The sequence below is a fragment of the Pezoporus occidentalis genome, unplaced genomic scaffold, assembly GCF_034315485.1.
Source record: "Pezoporus occidentalis ecotype Australia unplaced genomic scaffold, CSIRO_AGI_Poc_V1 ctg201, whole genome shotgun sequence".
NCBI classification, from domain to species: domain Eukaryota; kingdom Metazoa; phylum Chordata; class Aves; order Psittaciformes; family Psittacidae; genus Pezoporus; species Pezoporus occidentalis.
In genome coordinates this window covers 484,496-501,916 of record NW_026913868.1, presented here as the reverse complement: position 1 = coordinate 501,916, position 17,421 = coordinate 484,496, and the positions used below count along the sequence as shown (strand labels likewise).

Sequence of the window (17,421 nt, the reverse complement as noted above, 5' to 3'; positions counted from 1 at the left end):
CTTTTTTTTTTTTTTTTTGCCGTTCTAGAGCAAGCAGTGCAGTTTCTGCTATTAAAATACTTTGGACAGCAGTTGCTGCCCACGTACAGCACCAAAATGTGTGTTTAGTGGTTACCAGACATGCTTGCTCTGGGTGTGCCTCCTTGTTTTGTTCAGTAAAAGTGTCCATGTATATGACTGGCTGTAATTTATCATTGCCATGAGGGTCAGGAGATGAAATTAACATTAATAACTTGTGCTTTGGGCATGCCACAATTGTATACATTGACTTGTGATTTTGAATTAAGTTTTTCTTGGAGCTGCATGTCTTTTGCAGAATAGAGACCACAGCATGAAAAGGATGCTGCCTGGGATGACACTGGGCTGCAGCAGTGCCCTAGGAGACACTTGATAATGAAGAGGCAAATGGCTGGGATATCACCTCAGTTCCTGCAATAGGAAATGAATTCTAGGCAGAATATGCCTCTTTTGTGCCTCAGTTTCCCCACTGGGAAGCAAATACAGCATGACTTGCCTTTTCACTTCCTTGGACAGCTTGCTTACTCTTCCATCTGTGTAATGATGTCGGAAAACAGATAGGAGCTTTGGAGAAATACCTTAACTGCAAGGTGTGGTGAGATGCTCACGCAGGAGTGGTGAAAAGCCAAGCGTTGGAGTATTTCCAAGCCACACTCAAGCAAGCACTGAGATGCCATAGGTATGGTGTGCTGTGAAGTTCAGCGCTTGTTGGACCGTCTGTCTGCAGGCATTGCTGAGACCAGCTTCTTTTCCTTAGAAAGAAGGCTAGAAAGGGTTTGTGAGTGTGTGTGTGTGTTCCTTAGGAGCAAGCAGGAGTTACTCTTCCTCCCTTGTACTATTTCTGTAGTATGTGTGACACACACATGCGTATGAGATGCAAGGGGATGGGACAAGACGCAGCCTGGCAGTAGCTAATTTCTGTCAGACCTTTGTCTGGATCAGTGCCTGTGCTTGGGGAATCTGCTGTGTCTATTTTTGTTTGTGCAGCTGATCCAGGGCCATATGTTAAGAATATAACTGCTTTTTCTCCCCACCCCCTTTTTTGTTTAAACCATTGATGTCTAAATATATCTAATAAAAACTGCAGCCTGGAACTCTAATGAGGTGATAAGTCATTCCTGCCTCTCTTCTTTTTAAGACAAAACCACCTCACACACTGGCTTCTTTCTGTACGGACTTCTGCTTTGCATTTCTACACATTGATCATAGCATTTATCATAGCCTCTCACAAAAGGCAGTAAGGAAAGACTGCTGAACAGACTGTTTTGGTGTGCATAAACCTGAACTCTTGTGAAGGCAAAACCTTGAGCTTTAGGGGGGAAGCCACAGGCTGTGTATGTATGTGATGATAGTGTTTTGGGGAAAAACTAAGCGGTGAGTACATTTAGCATGGTCTTGAGTTGTACAGCTAAGAAGAGGAGCTGTTAGGAAGCTGTTTGCAAAGAGAAATATTTCCAGTGATGTTCCTTTCCTTTTGCAAAGGAATTGCAAAACTCAAGTGATTGGAAGTTTCTGCCACCCAAAGGAAAATCTTTGTATCACTGGCGCCTCACTTCTCAGTTAAGTCAGTGGTTGTGGTTGTGTGAGTGGCAGCTGGGAGTGTGTGTGGCTCAGCTGGGCACTGAGCTACGTATTTGCCGTTTCTGATTTCGAACCTTTGGCTCTGTGAGGAAATAACTTTGCTACAGGAACAGCTCTGTTTTGCAAGCACACTGCTGTGCACGCTGCAGCAGCAAATGTACCGTGGTTGTGGTGTGACAGCTGAAGTTGGGGTAGACTGCTAAATCAGATTACACTTGCACATGGTGGCTGGGTGTGAAATCCTGGGTGGCTGAGTGGCACCGTCACCAGCACACCACTGTGTGGTTGCACAGTGAGTTTTCTTGAGTGGCAGAGTTGTTCGGGTATGGCAACTTGGGAGATGCTTGTTTGTGTCCCAGTGCTGCTGCTCGCTGCTTCTGCTTTGCAGGCTTGGGCTGTGAACTGCATTGCTAAAATGTTCAAATTGGGGGAAAGAAAACTGTGCTTATTCTGGAAGGGCTTCTTCCTTTTTTTTTTCATTGCTCACTGGTTGATCCTGTGTGTGGTCAGTATGGTGACAAGCTCAAAGCTGGGGCTCAGTTTCCATTTCCTGGAGAAGACCCATCACTGGCAGTGTTCAAAGCCAAGCCGGAAGTAGCTTTGAGCAACCTGATCTGCTGGAAGGTGTCCCTGCCCATGGCAGGGGATTGGAACTGGATGAGCTTTAAGGTCTTTTCCAACCCAAACCATTCTGGGATTTTATAAGACCCACCAAGTGGCTGCACACCAAGATATGCCTCACCAGGCTTAGAGAGGAGGAGAAGGGAGCCTTAGCAATTCCAGGTTGTGATCAAGGATTGAAAATGAGATCTGTAATTGTTTAACCTTGAAGTTTGTCAGAACATCTGAAGAAGTTGTTGAGTTTTCTGAGCAGCTGGCCCACATGAAAAGTTCCTGATAGTCAGGTTTGTGGTTTTTTAATTTAATGACCTCTTCTGATGCACAGTCAAACTCTACTTATCAGCTTTAGCAGGGCCTTGCATAATAGGTGGTGCTTTATTTACAGCTTCACATCCACTTGCAGACATTGAGGCACAGTGATAAATTATTTAATTGTAGGTATCCAAAGCAGCGAGCTAGGCGCCTGCTGAGCTGTGTTGTCTCTGGCTTCCCAGCTTTGCATGTTCTCTTGCTGGCTCACAAAATCCAGCCATTTTCAGAAGTGGTCTTGTTATTAATGTTAATTAGGGAGGTTCTGCTCTATGGATATTTCTGTAGCATGCACTTTGAAAACATACAGAGTGCTGAGCTCCTCACCCGTGTAAAGAGCATGTATATATAGCTGTAGAGTTAATTAGCTGCATTCCTCTGAGGCTGTGTGCCCCTCTTGGGAATGGCAGTTTTGGTGTTTAGCTGCTTGTGGTAGTGTAGAGCAAATCCCCCTAAGAGTCACTCATGGACTTGTGCTGTAGTTGGTTTGTCAGACTTTTGGCCTTTGTTTTAATCATTAGTTTCCCCTCTGTGCATTCTTCTTACTAAAGAGCTCAGTTTCTAATGTTAGTTATGTTCAGGTTTGCCATTAGTACCTTGTTTTAATCAGTGCTGACAAAAGTACTTTATTTGATATATGCTTCAAGTGGTGGTTGGGATTTAAGTCTTCTTCAAAAAAAACTTTTATGCTATAAGAATGGTGCTCCTTGTGTTGACAACAGTTTTATCTTTCTGCCTCCTAATAACCACCCTGTGATAACACTTTCTTCCTCCAACTTACAAACAAAGCACTTCCAAGGAGAAAATTTGCCCAAAAAATGTGGAAGTGTTGTTTGTCCTGTCAGATCCAATAGGGGATTTTTAGTGCTCTGGATCAATATCTTTTCTGAAGGGATGCTCCTGTTGTGGGTGAAACATCTCCAAGAGATACCTTCTCTCCGTAACTTGATAGAAGAATGTTCCCCTGCTTGTTTTAACATTGAAGGACAGAATGGAAGACGATAGTACTCTTTTGCTATGTAGCTAAATAATATGACTATAAATGAGAACTGAGTTATACTTTAATTTTTATATACGTTCAGGATGAAAAAGCAATGTGAGATCAGCAGGTCTTTCCAGAAGAGGAGGGCTGCTCTCAAATAGGTGTGCTTTGTCCCTAGTTTTCTGTTTTCAGTATCACCAGAGAACTCTGGGTTTTGCCATTTGATTATAATTTGCATTTAGATTGGGTGCCTGAAGGGGAGTCGTTGCAAGGAGAGATGGGGCTGTATGGCTTGAGTCTCTTGCAGATCTGGCTGAAAGTAATGGCATTTACATAAAAACCATTAGCTCTGTTATTGATAAACGTGAAAGGCGTCCATTTCGTTTAATTTTCTGATGAGGAGTCTGTAATATAAGCATACAATAACACTGCAGAAGTAGCAGTCCTGCCCCCCATCTCTCCTTACTGACCTCTTGTTGTTTTAAGGGCAAGTTTTGATGGGGATTTTGTTGGTAGGGAGATGTGGAGTTATTGCTATTCCAATTTACTGAAGTAGCCAGTTGTCTTGCTGCATCATAGGGAATTATTTAATGCTCATCTTAAGAGGTGTCTCTATTAATTGAATGGGGATTTAATGTCTCCCTGAAGCATAACTGGTCTGTGTGATGTATACCAAGATGTATGCCTAGCAACGCGTTGCCCTATTGTCTGTGTCCCAGTGCAATTCTATGGGTAATCTTTCGCTTAATCAGCATGGGTTTAAGCAGAAGTTCAGTGGCTCCTTATTAAGGGGATAAAGGGTGTTGAAACAACAAAATCTGTTAAAGGAGCTTGTTTGGTGCGTGCTAGATCACAGCCTATCTAACCCTTCGGGCTTGTGTCTGATCAAGTAGTTCTTGCAGCCAGTGAGGGAAAAATTTGTTTCCCCACGTGATGCTCTTGGCCACATGTGCGCTGGTGACCAGCATGTAGCACAAAGAGTTGTGATTCACTGTCCCTTTAGTAGCTGGGTTTGTATAGCTCTTGCTGCTGCTGTTTTATTGTATGTTGCTTTACTCTTAGGTTGGATCAGGTCTGATGTTTCTGAGAGCCTGCAGAGGCAGCCGGTGCCATGATTGTTTTCAAACATTATAGCATTTGCTTGAGAGACTTTGCTGTGAGCTTTGCCTGTGCTTTCTGTTCTTGACCTCAGTGTTGGGGGGGTGTGTGTGTCTGTGTTGCAATTACTTAGCTGGGTTACTTGTTTGTTTTGGGGTTTTTGTTTGTTTTAAATCAAAAAAAAAAAACCAACCCCAAACCTGCATCACTTTGTCTATATTTACAATTGTTTTTCCTCTCTAATAGGCTCCAGCCAGATGAGTAGAGAAGTGGGTACAAAAAAAGGGGCAGATTCCAGTTGTCCAGCAGATCATCTTGTACAGTGAGTACCTTAATATTTCAAGAACAGTATTTTCTATAGTGCCTAATGTTGACTTAAAGCTGATCTCACTGGGGTGCAGCATTAAGCCTGCATGCTTGGACAGTGTTGTCCTAGAAATACAAGCTGCTTTGGCTCAATTCTTATTTTGGGAGATGTGCTCCAAGTCCTTTTATCTGAAGTGGTAAAATTTATTCATATCCCACTTCCAGTAGTGTGCATGTTTCAGCAGAGCGGAGAACGGCTGCGGTTATGTCTTGTAACTTGCTCAAGGCTGTTGGGAATCGACACTAAAGGTGTCATGTGTGGCTTCCTGTGCTGCAGAACGCAGTGCTCTAAAGTTAGGAGAGCAAAGGTTCACCTCCTCCATTACACCCTTGTTAGAGGCGTGGAACTCTGAGGAGGATGGATGAGGGAACTGCCATGGCACGTGTGGGGGTTAGTCATAAAACTCTTCTGTGAAATCAGGTAGATGAGGTTTGGCTTGACTTGTGGGCTGGGAAGGGTAAGAAAAAAGAACCGGGAAGTGTTTCCTTATTCATGGTAAGGATGGCAGGTTTTCTCTGAAAGTGGAAGAGAAAATCCGTATTTCATGGGGATTTTTTACACATTAAGATATCTTGCATGCATGTTAATGGGCTGTAATAATGAGTTCATGCTTTATGAGGTGTCTACAAATATGTTAAATTTGCTCCTGTGAGGGACTTTAGCAAGTACTGGCTAATGGGAACATCTTGGCCCATCTGGTGCAGTGGCATAGCCTGACTGCAACAGTTAACTGCGTCCTGTAGGCATCTGCAAGCAGGGAGGATGCTTTGCTGCTGGCTATAAAATACAGGTGAGTGTGGGAGTTGCACTGACTGAATGGGACCACTGCACAGTTTGTGTAACAGTCCCAGGAAGTGACTCCCCTAAGGGTAACATGGGACAACGAATTTTAAAACTCTGGGTATTGGTAACAGAAGATGAGGATAAAATAAGATGCTTTGAAACTGGATTGTGTCATCAGGTTGGTTTAAATACATTGTAGGAGCATGCAGAGAACTCCTGTGCTTCTGTGAAAGAAGGAGGAAAAGAGGTGTACTTACTTGTGGCTTCTTAATTATCCTGTATCTGACCAGTATAGTGTGACATACAGGATGTTCTTGGTTCAGGTGTTTTATTCCTACTCATGACAGCATGAGTTTACCTGGTTATGATTCTGGATTCAGGGCAGTATTTCTACCCTACTTTTACAGCGTGCTGAGCATAGTGGGGACTCCCTTCTCTGCTGGTCTGTAGCACAAACACAGTGGTGAATAATAAAACTAGAGGTAGCAGGGAGGTCATGTGAAGAACAAATGATGCTGTTATTGACCAACGGTGCCATCATGCCATGGTCTTAATCAACAGATCTAATCCCAGTGTGTGTTTAGAGTCAGATCTGCTGACTTCAGTAGCTAAAATAAGTCAATACCATTGAATTCTCTTTCTCCTTGCATATCTTAAGTAGAACACAGTAAGTTGCAGCCTGACAGCTGTGCAATCCGCAGAAGGCCACAGGGCTGAGTAGTCTTCCCCGAGGGCATAATTTGGCCTGCAGAACATTTATTATGGCTGGTGCCATGTGCAGCAGGCTCAGCATTGACCTTCAGAAGCTGTTATTCATTTGTGGGCCTGATGGTGGCTGGAGGAATGATGTAGGAGACAAAGACTTTTGGGTTTGGTGTTTTGGAGACTGTGAGTAAAAAGAAGACTGCAGGTATGAGTTTTGGTCAGTAGCTATGTAAAGGCTGTTTTTGGCAGAGAGCTAGAACAGAGGAGATGCTGGAAACACAGTCTGTCTGTAATTGCCATGGAACAGAAAGAGAGAAAAACATATTTCAAGGGAGTCCTTAACAAGTCATTCTTATGACATTCATGATTGTCTCTCTGGCACTAAATGCTTGAATAACTGGGCTGCAGCTGGAATATGAAAATATTTTCAGAAGACTCATTTTCAGGCATCGCCTGAGGCTTTCTGGCTTGGCAGCAAAGCTAAGTATTGTGGTAGGTTGTATTGCAGGTCCCTTCTTAGGAGGATGTGGCATCATCTGTACGAACGTGAGCATAGGTCTGATGCTTCCTGTGCAAGCACCAGGCTTAGCTGTGCGAGTACTAGTATGGTCGTTGCTCACAACTGCAAGTCAGAGGGCTAAGCAAGAACAGTTAGTGTAGTGTGGCAGAGAGGATTTGTGCTGCCTGTGCCTCCTGCCTACAGTTCTCCAGAAGAACAGTGGAGAAGAGACAAATTCCTGCTTTTTGCTGCTGTTCTTGGAAGTTGCTTTAGACTCTTGCTTTATTAAAAACTTGGAACATGGCAAACAAACACAAGAGCTGTGGAAGGCCAGAGGTCTGTCCTGTCTCCAGCAGTAGCTGGAAGAAATGGCCTTCATCTCACATTGATTTATTTAGCTCTTGTTTGACCCCATATGTGTGGTAACAGGACAGAGGCTAGAAGCACATTTCAAAATTCAACTACAACTTTATGTGATGGACCACCCTCTCTTGGTAACTGAACCTGCTGCCAACTGATTTCCTGTAATAAACTCCCATTTAGGGAATTTTTTGCATGTTTGCCAGTTCCATTCTGGTTGGGTTCTGTAGATCCCTGCTGTGTCCCCTGTCAGAGGTCTTTTTTTCCAGACTTTGAGCAGCCTGGTCTAGTGGAGGGTGTCCCTGCCTGTGGCAGTGGCGTTGGAACTGGATGAGCTTTAGGATCTCTTCCAACCCAAACTGTTTTATGATTCTATTACTAAAATATCCTAATTAATTCAACCATCTTCACAGAAGATGCTTCATGTCTGTGACATTCTTCGCTATTCTTCTGTCCTCTTTCCTTTTGGCAGTAACTTCTGGTCATGGTGCATGCCTGTTTTCTTTTTTCTCCTCTCAAATGTTCTTACAGTCCTACTTACTAGAAGCTTGAAAGAACCATTAGGTTTCTAAGGGCCTGTCCTTCTGTTTCAGTTCTCTGCTTTTAAAACCCGGGAAAAGAAACTAGAAATTTTGTATGCTCCCCATGATAATAAGCTATAGACTTTTCTTTTCTAAAAAGCAGAAGTTTGTGTCTAATCTAAAGACTATCAGAAAAGCTATGAATAAACCTGATACATTCCAGTGCACTGAGTCACTAGAACAATATAGTATTTAACAAGGAGCCTTGGCAGACATTGTGTAGCTTTGTGCTAAAGCTGTCAGCCAGGATATGAGATGTATCTTTGTATCCTGCAGCAATTTTGTGAAGCTAAATGACAGCTGGTATATACTGCATCCTCTAAATGGGGGCAAGAAACACCCTAATGTTAAACCTTGTCTCCCTGCTCCACTGGTTAAGAGGTGAAACAATATCAAGAGGGAGAATTAGTCTTATTTAGATAAATGTGTCATCAAACAGGTACTGGTTCTGCAAGGGAAAGTCAGGATGTCCCTTGTGCATAAGTGATCCTTATTAGTGCTGTGGCTTCCAAAAAGTAGAAGTGGAATGGAGAGTGATTAAAATCTTAGCATCTCGGGTTGTAGTCTCAGGTCTGCAGTGATGGTCTGACATGCCTGGGGCTATGATGAGTCTTACGTGGCTTTGTATATCTGCCCTGACATGTGTCTGTGGCTTCTGTGCTGCCCTAAGGTGAATCATGGCTCCCACAAGTGTGGTTAAGAGTCCTGCCCTGTGGGCAGCCTGGGAAACTTGGGCTTCCTCCATTCAGCTAAGGAACACTTGGGTGTTTTCCTCAGCACTGAGTCAGAGCTCCATGGATCATCTAGAGCAGTTTTCCTTTGTGTTGAGGCTTATGTTACAAGTTCTGAGCATCTTCCCCGATGCCTCCCAGCTGCATGGCAATTCCTGCCACTGGGCTTTTCTTCCCCTTTCCCTTCTGCCATCTTCCCTGATACTTCCTTACTGCCTTTAAAACCTAAGAACCCACCACAGTCATTTGGGCCCTTCTGTGCTTTGCTGGTGGATTTTGTTCTGTTCAGAGAAGCCAGAGGATCTGGCTTCTGTCTGACTCAGCCAGTCCCTTGTTTCAAGGGGACCATGTTGATCACCGTTATGTTATGGTGACCATCTCTGCCATAGCAATGCCATGTCAAAAGCCCTGTGACTCTTCTGTGCTGGTCTGTGGTATCACAGTAGTGCAGAGTAGACCTACATGTGTCTGCAGACCAAGTCCTCATAGCATTTTTCTTCTGAAGCAGCTGGTGTTGCTATTGTCCAGGAAAGTATGTCAACAAATGTACAGTCACTTTATTGCACAGATTTGTGCAGACATTAGTAATAAAATGCCAACTGCCTAAAGTCTTGCCTGGCCTGCCAAGATGCTTCACCTGTGGCACCCTGAGCTGCCTCACACAGTCCTGAATCCAAACTGTGGAGTCCCCTTGAACAGGGGGCATGTATGTCCTGAAGAGGAGGTAAGAGGGAGAGAAACAGGTCCAGAAACCACAGGTTGATCTGGGTTCTATCGCTTCCTGGGGTGTCCCAGCTCCTGCTTGTTTGAAGTGAAGAACTGTTGGTGGGAGAATTTTTCATTCTTTCCTTGTCTTCTTTGTATATATAATATATAAATTTTACAGTTCTTTTTCTCATTCTTCTTTTTACTCATGCTTATGTGAAGTTGCACACAGCTAGCTTGCCAGCCCACAGCCAGCCTGCTGTAACAGTTTTGGATGTAGTTTAGTAAGAAAGTAAATTGAGAGTAATTTTTAATCTGGTTGGTGTAAGAACAGCCAAATTGGCTGTTTCTCATATTAGTTTCAGGGTTATTTTTGGCTGGGCAGTCCTTAGAGGGTGTAAATGCACCAGACATCAATCCCTCTGTGAAATCAGCTCTTCCTGGACAGCACTGGAACACTGCATCTATTTATTTCTATTTTAATTTTTTTTAGTATGCTAACTGAATAATACAGCCAGTGTGGAAAGGGCTTGTAAAATACTGAGTTATGTGTTGGACTTTTGCTCTGCCTAGGAAAATCTCTTGTGATGGGGAGACTGTGGAGGGGAAACCTCGTGTTCGCTTGGAGCAAGGGCAAGTTTGGAGACCCAGCAGTGGTGCTAGACAAGCGGTATGCTATAAACGGTCACCTCAAGAAGCCAAGTAGCAGCATCACCCAGGGGACATTTTCATTTAATGCAGCCATTGAAACTGAGACTTGAGGCTGCATGGGACAATGCTGTAATGGTAGAGCTGTAACAGGCTGCCTTTGTGGTAGAACTACAAAGCCAGCAGTATATGCTAAAGTGCCCCTGCTTGCTAAGCCTGTAGTATCAGTTTGGGTTCTGTTTTCCTCCCTTCCCCTCCAGGAACTGGTTGATATTTAGGTAGAATAAGTCACTGTTTGTGTATTTATTTCTTTTTTGCTTGCAGTTCTTCTTGAATTACATGGTGGGTTAGAGAAGAGAGCTCAACTAAGGCTAAAACCATCAAGTTGCATACAAGATCCTCTATAATGTGTTCATGCAGGTCTGCAGCTCTCCATCCCTCTTACTCTCTTGGTATTGCTATTTTTTTAGGGTATTAAATAACAAAGTTCAGCTATCCCCTGTTGGGCTGTGCTCCAGCTCCCTTGCTGCTCTTCTCTAGGCCCTTCCTTGGGTTCGTTCCTGAACTGCTCCTGGGAGGGTACCTTAGCACACTCCCTAGTTATGTTTTTCATGCTGTCTCTGCTACAGGGACAAGGCTCTAGACTGGTTTCTTTCTGCTTTTCTTGTCTTGTGCTCCTATCCAAGATGAAGCAGGGAGAATCTGACCATTCCTGTTCAGAAATACCATGCAGCTCTTCCTTTGAAGCAGGGGTAAACATTTACTGATGCTTCTGGAACAGCAGAGGCAAACAGTCAGAGTTACTGAACTCAAAGCTGCAGTTTTTGTATTAAGGTAGAGGATCATCACACATGTTCGCTACAAGGGACCATTTTCTGCCACACTTCTCTTCATACTTATCTATAGGCATGTCTTGTGGGGACTTCTCACTGAACATGTGCTCTCTGCTCTAGAGATAACAGCAGCTGATCAGAAACCATGTTCCCTGGAGGACAGACACCCTGCTGGGATGGTTTCCTAGAGCTGTTTGCAGAATTGAGTTGGAAGTAGAGCTGGATTATGCCAGCCTGTAGAACTGTGGGATGACATTGGATAATCTCTGCAAAATAAAAGATGTTGGCTCTAACCTGTGCCTTGGCCAGGCAAGTAAGTCTGAACTCAAATTACATCCAGATAGGCCGAAAGGATGTTGCATGTGGATTGTAGATCATCTTGGAAGCTGGACTGAAGCCAAGGAATTGAGCCTGCAGTGGATGCCTCCTTTAAGGCAGGCAAGTGTTGCTGAATGTGGCCTGATGGTTCTTTTGCTTTGCTTCACTCCATTTTCTTCCACTGAGCACTCTAGGTACTTTAGCAGTGTACATGTGACAGCTCAGGAGCTGCTTCCACTCCTGAGGACCATGTGTGTGCCCACCAGGGCTAAGAGAGCTCCATGTTGCAGGAAGCATCAGCTTCTGGATTATTTTTAAAGCCAGAGCCCTTGGCTGTGCTTACTCAAAGATTCTGCATAAGAATGGGGTAAATAACCGTGGGCATTGGCCAGATTTTGGGTTGATTTAAGAATTTCTGGCTTCCCTCGATTTATTGGGAGTGCAGTATCATACATTTACCCAAAAGCGGGTACCAGGAGAGCCTGCTCTGGAAATAATTTAAGTGTATCTGGACTTCGGCACCTAGGAAAGGAATGGTGTTTGAGATGAGAATATGGTAAGGTACAAAGCCTGAGAACAGATTAAAACTTGCTTGTGATACAGAAATGTTGCACTAATTATTTACTATAATAAAGCTGTTTTGAAGTGATTTTAAAAGTATTAAAGGGACTCTCCAGGAGGTTTGCATTACTATAGTAATGATTGGGAAGTCGTGAACAATGTTTACCAGGAGCACTAATGTGCTTCTGTGAGTAAAATCTATAGACAGCTGGACACAGACACTTTCTAGATAGCCTTGGGCTTGATAAAAGATTGGCTGGTGAAGTTTCAGTTTGAGTAAAAGTGCATTAGCTTTTGTTGTCAGATGAAGTTTTCTCTACAATGAAGGTTCAGATTGTAGTTTGGAGGGAGACCCTTGGGAACAATTGTGGGAAGGACAAGTGAACTCATCCTTGCTTTTGTTTGAGCAAGGAAGTTTCTAATGCAACCTGATCACAGAAGGCACAGATACAAAAAGGATTTACTTTGTGGAATTGTTCTGTCATCACTCAGCAGGATAATTGACTTATGATTAGGAAGAAGATATAGCTGAAGGTTTGTGTTTGAGGTTATAAAGTACTCTTCAAAAGGCAGAGCTCTTACTTAAACAGCAACTACTCTGATAAGAACAGGATGCTTATGCCTCTATTATGCTGGTATTAATGTAACAGCTGTTGTTGTTTAAACAACCTGTTTCTCACTCCTTCCTCCTCCTGTTGCAGATCAAAGGAAGAGTAGGAATCAGTGTTATTTTTCCAAAAATAATAACAAGCTTATTAAATTTTTCACTTCTGGAAATGTTTTTGTCCTGTGCTTCCTGTACCCTGTGAGTCTCAGACCTGCTGCTCTTTTGGTGTTTAGCTGGTGCTACTTACGACTGGAGGATACTTACTTCTTCAGAGCTTTCTCCTACAGCCACTTCCAAAGTGGCACACAAGCTCTTCTTCCAGAGAAGGACTTGGGGATGCTAGTCTATGAGAAGCTCAGCATGGCCTAGCAGTGTGTGCTTGAAACCCAACTGTGTGCTGGGCTGACCATCAGTGACCGGCAGGTCAAGGGAGGGGATTCTCCCTCTCTGCTCGTCTCTGGTGAGACCTCCCCCTGCAGTCCTGCATCCAGCTCTGGGGAGCTGTTGGAGAGAGTCCAGAGGACGCCTTGAAGGTGATCTGAGGGCTGGAGCAGCTCTGCTATGGAGACAGGCTGAGAGAGCTGGGCTTGTTCAGACTGGAGAAGAGAGGGTTCTCTGAAGACCATGGAGCAGCATCCAGTCCCTAAAGGGGCTGATAAGAAAGCTGGAGAGAGGCTTCTGACAAGGGCCTGTAGGGACAGGACAAAGGGGAATGACTTTAAACTGACAGAGGGGAGATTGAGATGAGATTTAGGCAGAAGTTGTTCCCTGTGAGGGTGGTGAGGCCCTGGCACAGGTTGCCCAGGGAAGCTGTGGCTGCCCCATCCCTGGCAGTGTTCAAGGCCAGGTTGGATGGGGCTTGGAACAACCTGGTCTAGTGGAAGGTGTTCCTGCCCGTGGGACAGGAACTAGGTGAGCTTCAAGATCTCTTGCAACCCAAACCATTCTGTGATTTTATTATACAAGCAAGCCAAGGTTTATTCCTCCCACAGGCAGCAGAAGCACTGATGTGGAAGTCATGGACATGTCACTGTGAGTAGGATGCTTAAAATTTTAGAAGAGGCAATCTTGTAGCGAGCAAGGAGCAGGACTTACCTCGCTGGGAAGATTCCTGGGCAGAACAGGTTTCACTTCTGCCTCTGAATGGACTTCAGCCTGGATCTGCCTTATATAGAACTGCAGAAAAAGTTACCTGGTTCGTAATCTGTGACAAATGAGATGATTGTTTTGTGTAGTAGTATTTACACTGTTGAAAAGAAAGGGGGAAGATTTTGCAAGCTGACACAAAAATGGTCTGGATCTGGAATGAGTTCAGAGGCATTGCACTGCCTCAGCTCTGCACAGGTGTCTGGTGGTGGCTGCTGCTCTGGACAGTGTAGATATTATGGACTGTAGTTCATGTCTTACAAGGAAGTCCCTATGAAAGCTTTCTCAGAAGAGAGATTTAAGTTGGGAGGGGTGGAAGTGAATGCACTGCTGTACTGAAACCTCCCCTAGTGAAGGGAGACTGCACTTCTTTTCCCTTCCTGTGTTCAGTGTGGGGCCGCCTGGATCCTCTGCTTCATCCTGGTGATCCAGCTGCTGCCTTTCCCTGGGGACAGATACAGTGTCCGTTTAATTCTGTCTGAAGCTCTCACCATGAGGCATCACAGAGCTGAGGCCTTTCAGGAGGAAAGGAAGCGTTCATTAGATCTCTAGGGAGCCAATTTATACTGATACTCCTGGGTTTGCTAGTCAAGTGTGTCTTTGTTTCTCTATGCTTTTGCCTCTGAGATCTTACTGTAAGAGTGAGACGAAGTGTCAGTCTGCTGCTGTCTGTGGGACTGCAACCACAAGGGTCATAGTTTTGGATCTGTAGCAGGAAGGGGAGGGGGAATTGACAAAATCTTGGGTTGAAAATGGATATTTTAACCGTTCTGGTTGAAGTTGTGTTTTATCATTCTCTTCCAGCAAGGTGTGGATTCTTTTGTCCTTTCATCTTGAGACTAAAGCACTTTTTAATAATTATTGTTAGTTTATTTTATCAGTGCTGCTAGCAGAAGATTAGGTGTGTGGGAAAAGTGATCCTGCCCTTGCGAGCCCTGATACGAGCTGTCACTGGTATATTACTGTCTGATGTTGGATTTTTTTTTCCATATGGTAAAAAAAAGGTTAAATATTTAACGAAGGGTGTGTTATAGCTGCTTTTTTTTTTCTTTTTTTTTTCCAAGCCATGTTTAGAAAAAAAAAACAGAAAACCAAACCCCAACAGGGACTGCTTTGCTATTGAGCACTGAGCTTTGCCTAATAGCCAAAATTAAAAGTTTTATGTGTCTGCCTTGAACACAGTTCAGTCTCTCCAGAAGCTCCTTAAAATGGAGAGCAGCCTTAATGGAAAAGCTCTTACAAAGTCTGTTGGAAACCCCAGATCAGCAGGGGATAGATTGAAATATCAACAGGAGAAAGCAACCATGTCTTCTGCCTCTGCAGACCGGAGCTCTTCAGGGAGGTTTTCCCTTTGTTTGGAGAAGGTGGAAATGCACAGAGTGACCTAAAAGAAGTCAGTGGTGAAACCTGGTGCCATTGCTGGGTCCCCGATGAGTTTTCTTGCACAAATGAAGGACCCCAGTTTTTCTTTCCTTCTGTTCATTTTATTCAGAGTAAGTGTTCCCATTAGGTTGTGTGTGTGAAAAGGGTACTGGATTCTGAGATAGATAATGAAGGAATAAGCCAAGAGCAGCATAATTTATGACATGTGAAGTGATTCTCTTCAGAGCGTTAATGAGCAGTGACCCAAGCACAGGTAAATTGTAGGTCTTTTTTCCCTTTCCTCCTAAACCTGTGATCTTTTCTCTCCCCAGGCAGCCTTTCACCACCATTAGCATTGTTTCAGTATCTTTGTTTACATTCAAAAGTTGAACCACTTTACCTGCAGCTGTTGTGTGCACCTATAGGGTGGAGAGCATGGTAGTGGTATAAAAGCATTTATAATGGAACAGCTGATTCTTGTGTTGGGAGAGGAATAATGAATGTGAGATACAACTTTAAAATTGTAAAGCTATCTAAATTTACAGTGTGGTTGTGTGTTGTAGGTGAACTGATACAATGTCAAACTGGTGGTGCAAGGAAAGGTTTTGCTTCCAGTGTTGTCTTCCCTTTGATCTTTCTGTGCTGCTACATATCTTCCTTCTCAATATAGATAAATTCCTTCCAGCTCAACTCCATGAATCAGCTTACTCTGGTCCCAGGCTTGTAAGTTTGGGAAGAGGTGTCTCTTTGGCAGCACCAGGCCATCAGATCAGCTGAGTGACAGTGCAAGACCACATCCCAGATAGTCTCAGGTGCCTGTAGTGTGCTGTCAGTGGGCCCATGTGAACCTCACATGAAGTTAAACAAGGCCAAGTGGAAGGTCTTACCCCTGGGCTGGGGTGCTCCCAAGCACAAACACAGGCTGGGGGAAACTGGATTGAGAGCAGCCCTGAGGAGAAGGACCTGGGGATGCTGGTCGATGAGAAACTCAATGTGACCCGACAGTGTGTGCTTGAGCCCAGAAACAGCCGTGTCCTGGGCTCCATCACCAGCAGCGTGACCAGAAGGTCAAAGGACGGTATTTTCCCCCTCCGCTCTGGTGTGATTTCTCCCAGCCCAGCCCCCTGCAGTCTTGTGTCCAGCTCTGGACCCCCAGCATAAGAAGGACATGAAGCTATTGGAGCAAGTACAGAAGAGGCCCCGGGGGTGCTGTGAGGGCTGAAGCACCTCTGCTATGGAGACAGGCTGAGAGAGCTGTGCTTGGTCAGCCTGGAGAAGAGAGGTTTCAATGAAGATCTTAGAGCAGCTTCCAGTGCTTAAAAGGGCTGACAGGAAATCTGGAGAGGGGCTTTCGTCAAGGGCCTGTAGGGACAGGACAAGGGGGAATGGCTTTAAACTGACAGAGGGGAGACTTAGATGAGATCTGAGGAAGAAGTTTTCCCTGTGAGGCTGATGAGGCCCTGGTGCAAGCAGCCCAGAGAAGCTGTGGCTGCCCCATCTGTGACAGTGTTCAAGGCCAGGATGGGACTTGAACAACCTGGTCTAGGGGGACGTGAAACTGTGTGAGCTTTGGGGTCCCTTCTGTTGCAAGCCATGTTGTGGTTCTGTGTTTTGCATTATACACGTACAGAGAGACTGTCACCCTTGTGCTGCCCTTCAGCATCCCAAGCACACCTCTGTTATCATCCTGTATCTGCTCAGGGATGCCTGATAGGGCCTCTTCTGCAGGTCCAGCAGAAGTTCCACGCTTCAGAGAAGCAAGTGTTTCTTATGTGTCAGCCTTTTCCAGGTCATCCTTTGCAGAGTCTAATGACTCTGGAATGTTCCCTGGGGAGGGAGCGCTTCACTGCCACTGAACTCTACTAAGTATCCACAACATCCAGCAAGAACATTATTTTTGCTTAATTACTTTTTCAAGTTGGCTGTAATGCACAGAACATCACAGAGCATGTGCTGTACACATGATCTCCCACAGCTCTGCACTTACTTTGGTGGTTGTAGGCAAATGCAGCGCTTTCCAGGAAAAGTAACTTAGCATGGCAAAGTAACATGAAAGCACTGCTGTTAGGATGGTTGCCCCATATCACTCACCACAGGGGAGAAAGAACAACTGCACACCACAGAATGGTTTGGGTTGGAAGGGATTGTGGAGGCAAGTTCAATAGTCAGTTGGGCTCTTTCTAGGAGAGTTTGATGCTTTTCACAGAGGGCTTTGAGTGTTGTCTGTAGCAGTTTATGCTTGATATATGAGGTCCTGAGCTGTCCCAAGCTTGTTTATACTAGCTATTGAGGTTCAAGGCTACTGTGTAATGCTTGCTCTATGGGTGTGTGGTGTTTGCCTCTCATGAGGACAGGAGAGGGTGAGTAGGGGTTGGTTATTGATCTGTGCACAGTCACGATGACAGCCTGCAAGGTGGCCTCTGCACAATGATTCACCTGCAAAGGTATGTGGGGCAAAATTTTCCTCTTTTGCTCAGTTGGGGCTTTTTTAAAAGCATGCATTTGCAAGAAGGATTTCAATGCAATTTCCAAATGTTAGTGTGATAGGATTCTAAATGCTGTATTTTGAGGGAGGAGTGTTTGCTGAATGTGACCTTGGGCAAAGT

General features: G+C 44.5%; 1 protein-coding gene across 13 annotated transcripts in view; it reads left to right on the top strand.

The window, feature by feature from the left end:
- The window catches only part of EXTL3 (exostosin like glycosyltransferase 3), a 158,164-nt gene that overhangs the window by 38,583 nt on the left and 102,160 nt on the right, over window positions 1-17,421 (top strand). For 11 of the 13 annotated variants that reach the window (XM_062618565.1, XM_062618568.1, XM_062618562.1 and 8 more), the window contains exon 2: window positions 4,856-4,931. The exons of the other annotated variants lie outside the window; for them this stretch is intronic. The gene's annotated coding sequence lies outside the window, so the exon portion shown is untranslated. The remainder of the gene's footprint in view (window positions 1-4,855; window positions 4,932-17,421) is intronic. 13 annotated transcript variants of the gene reach the window in all.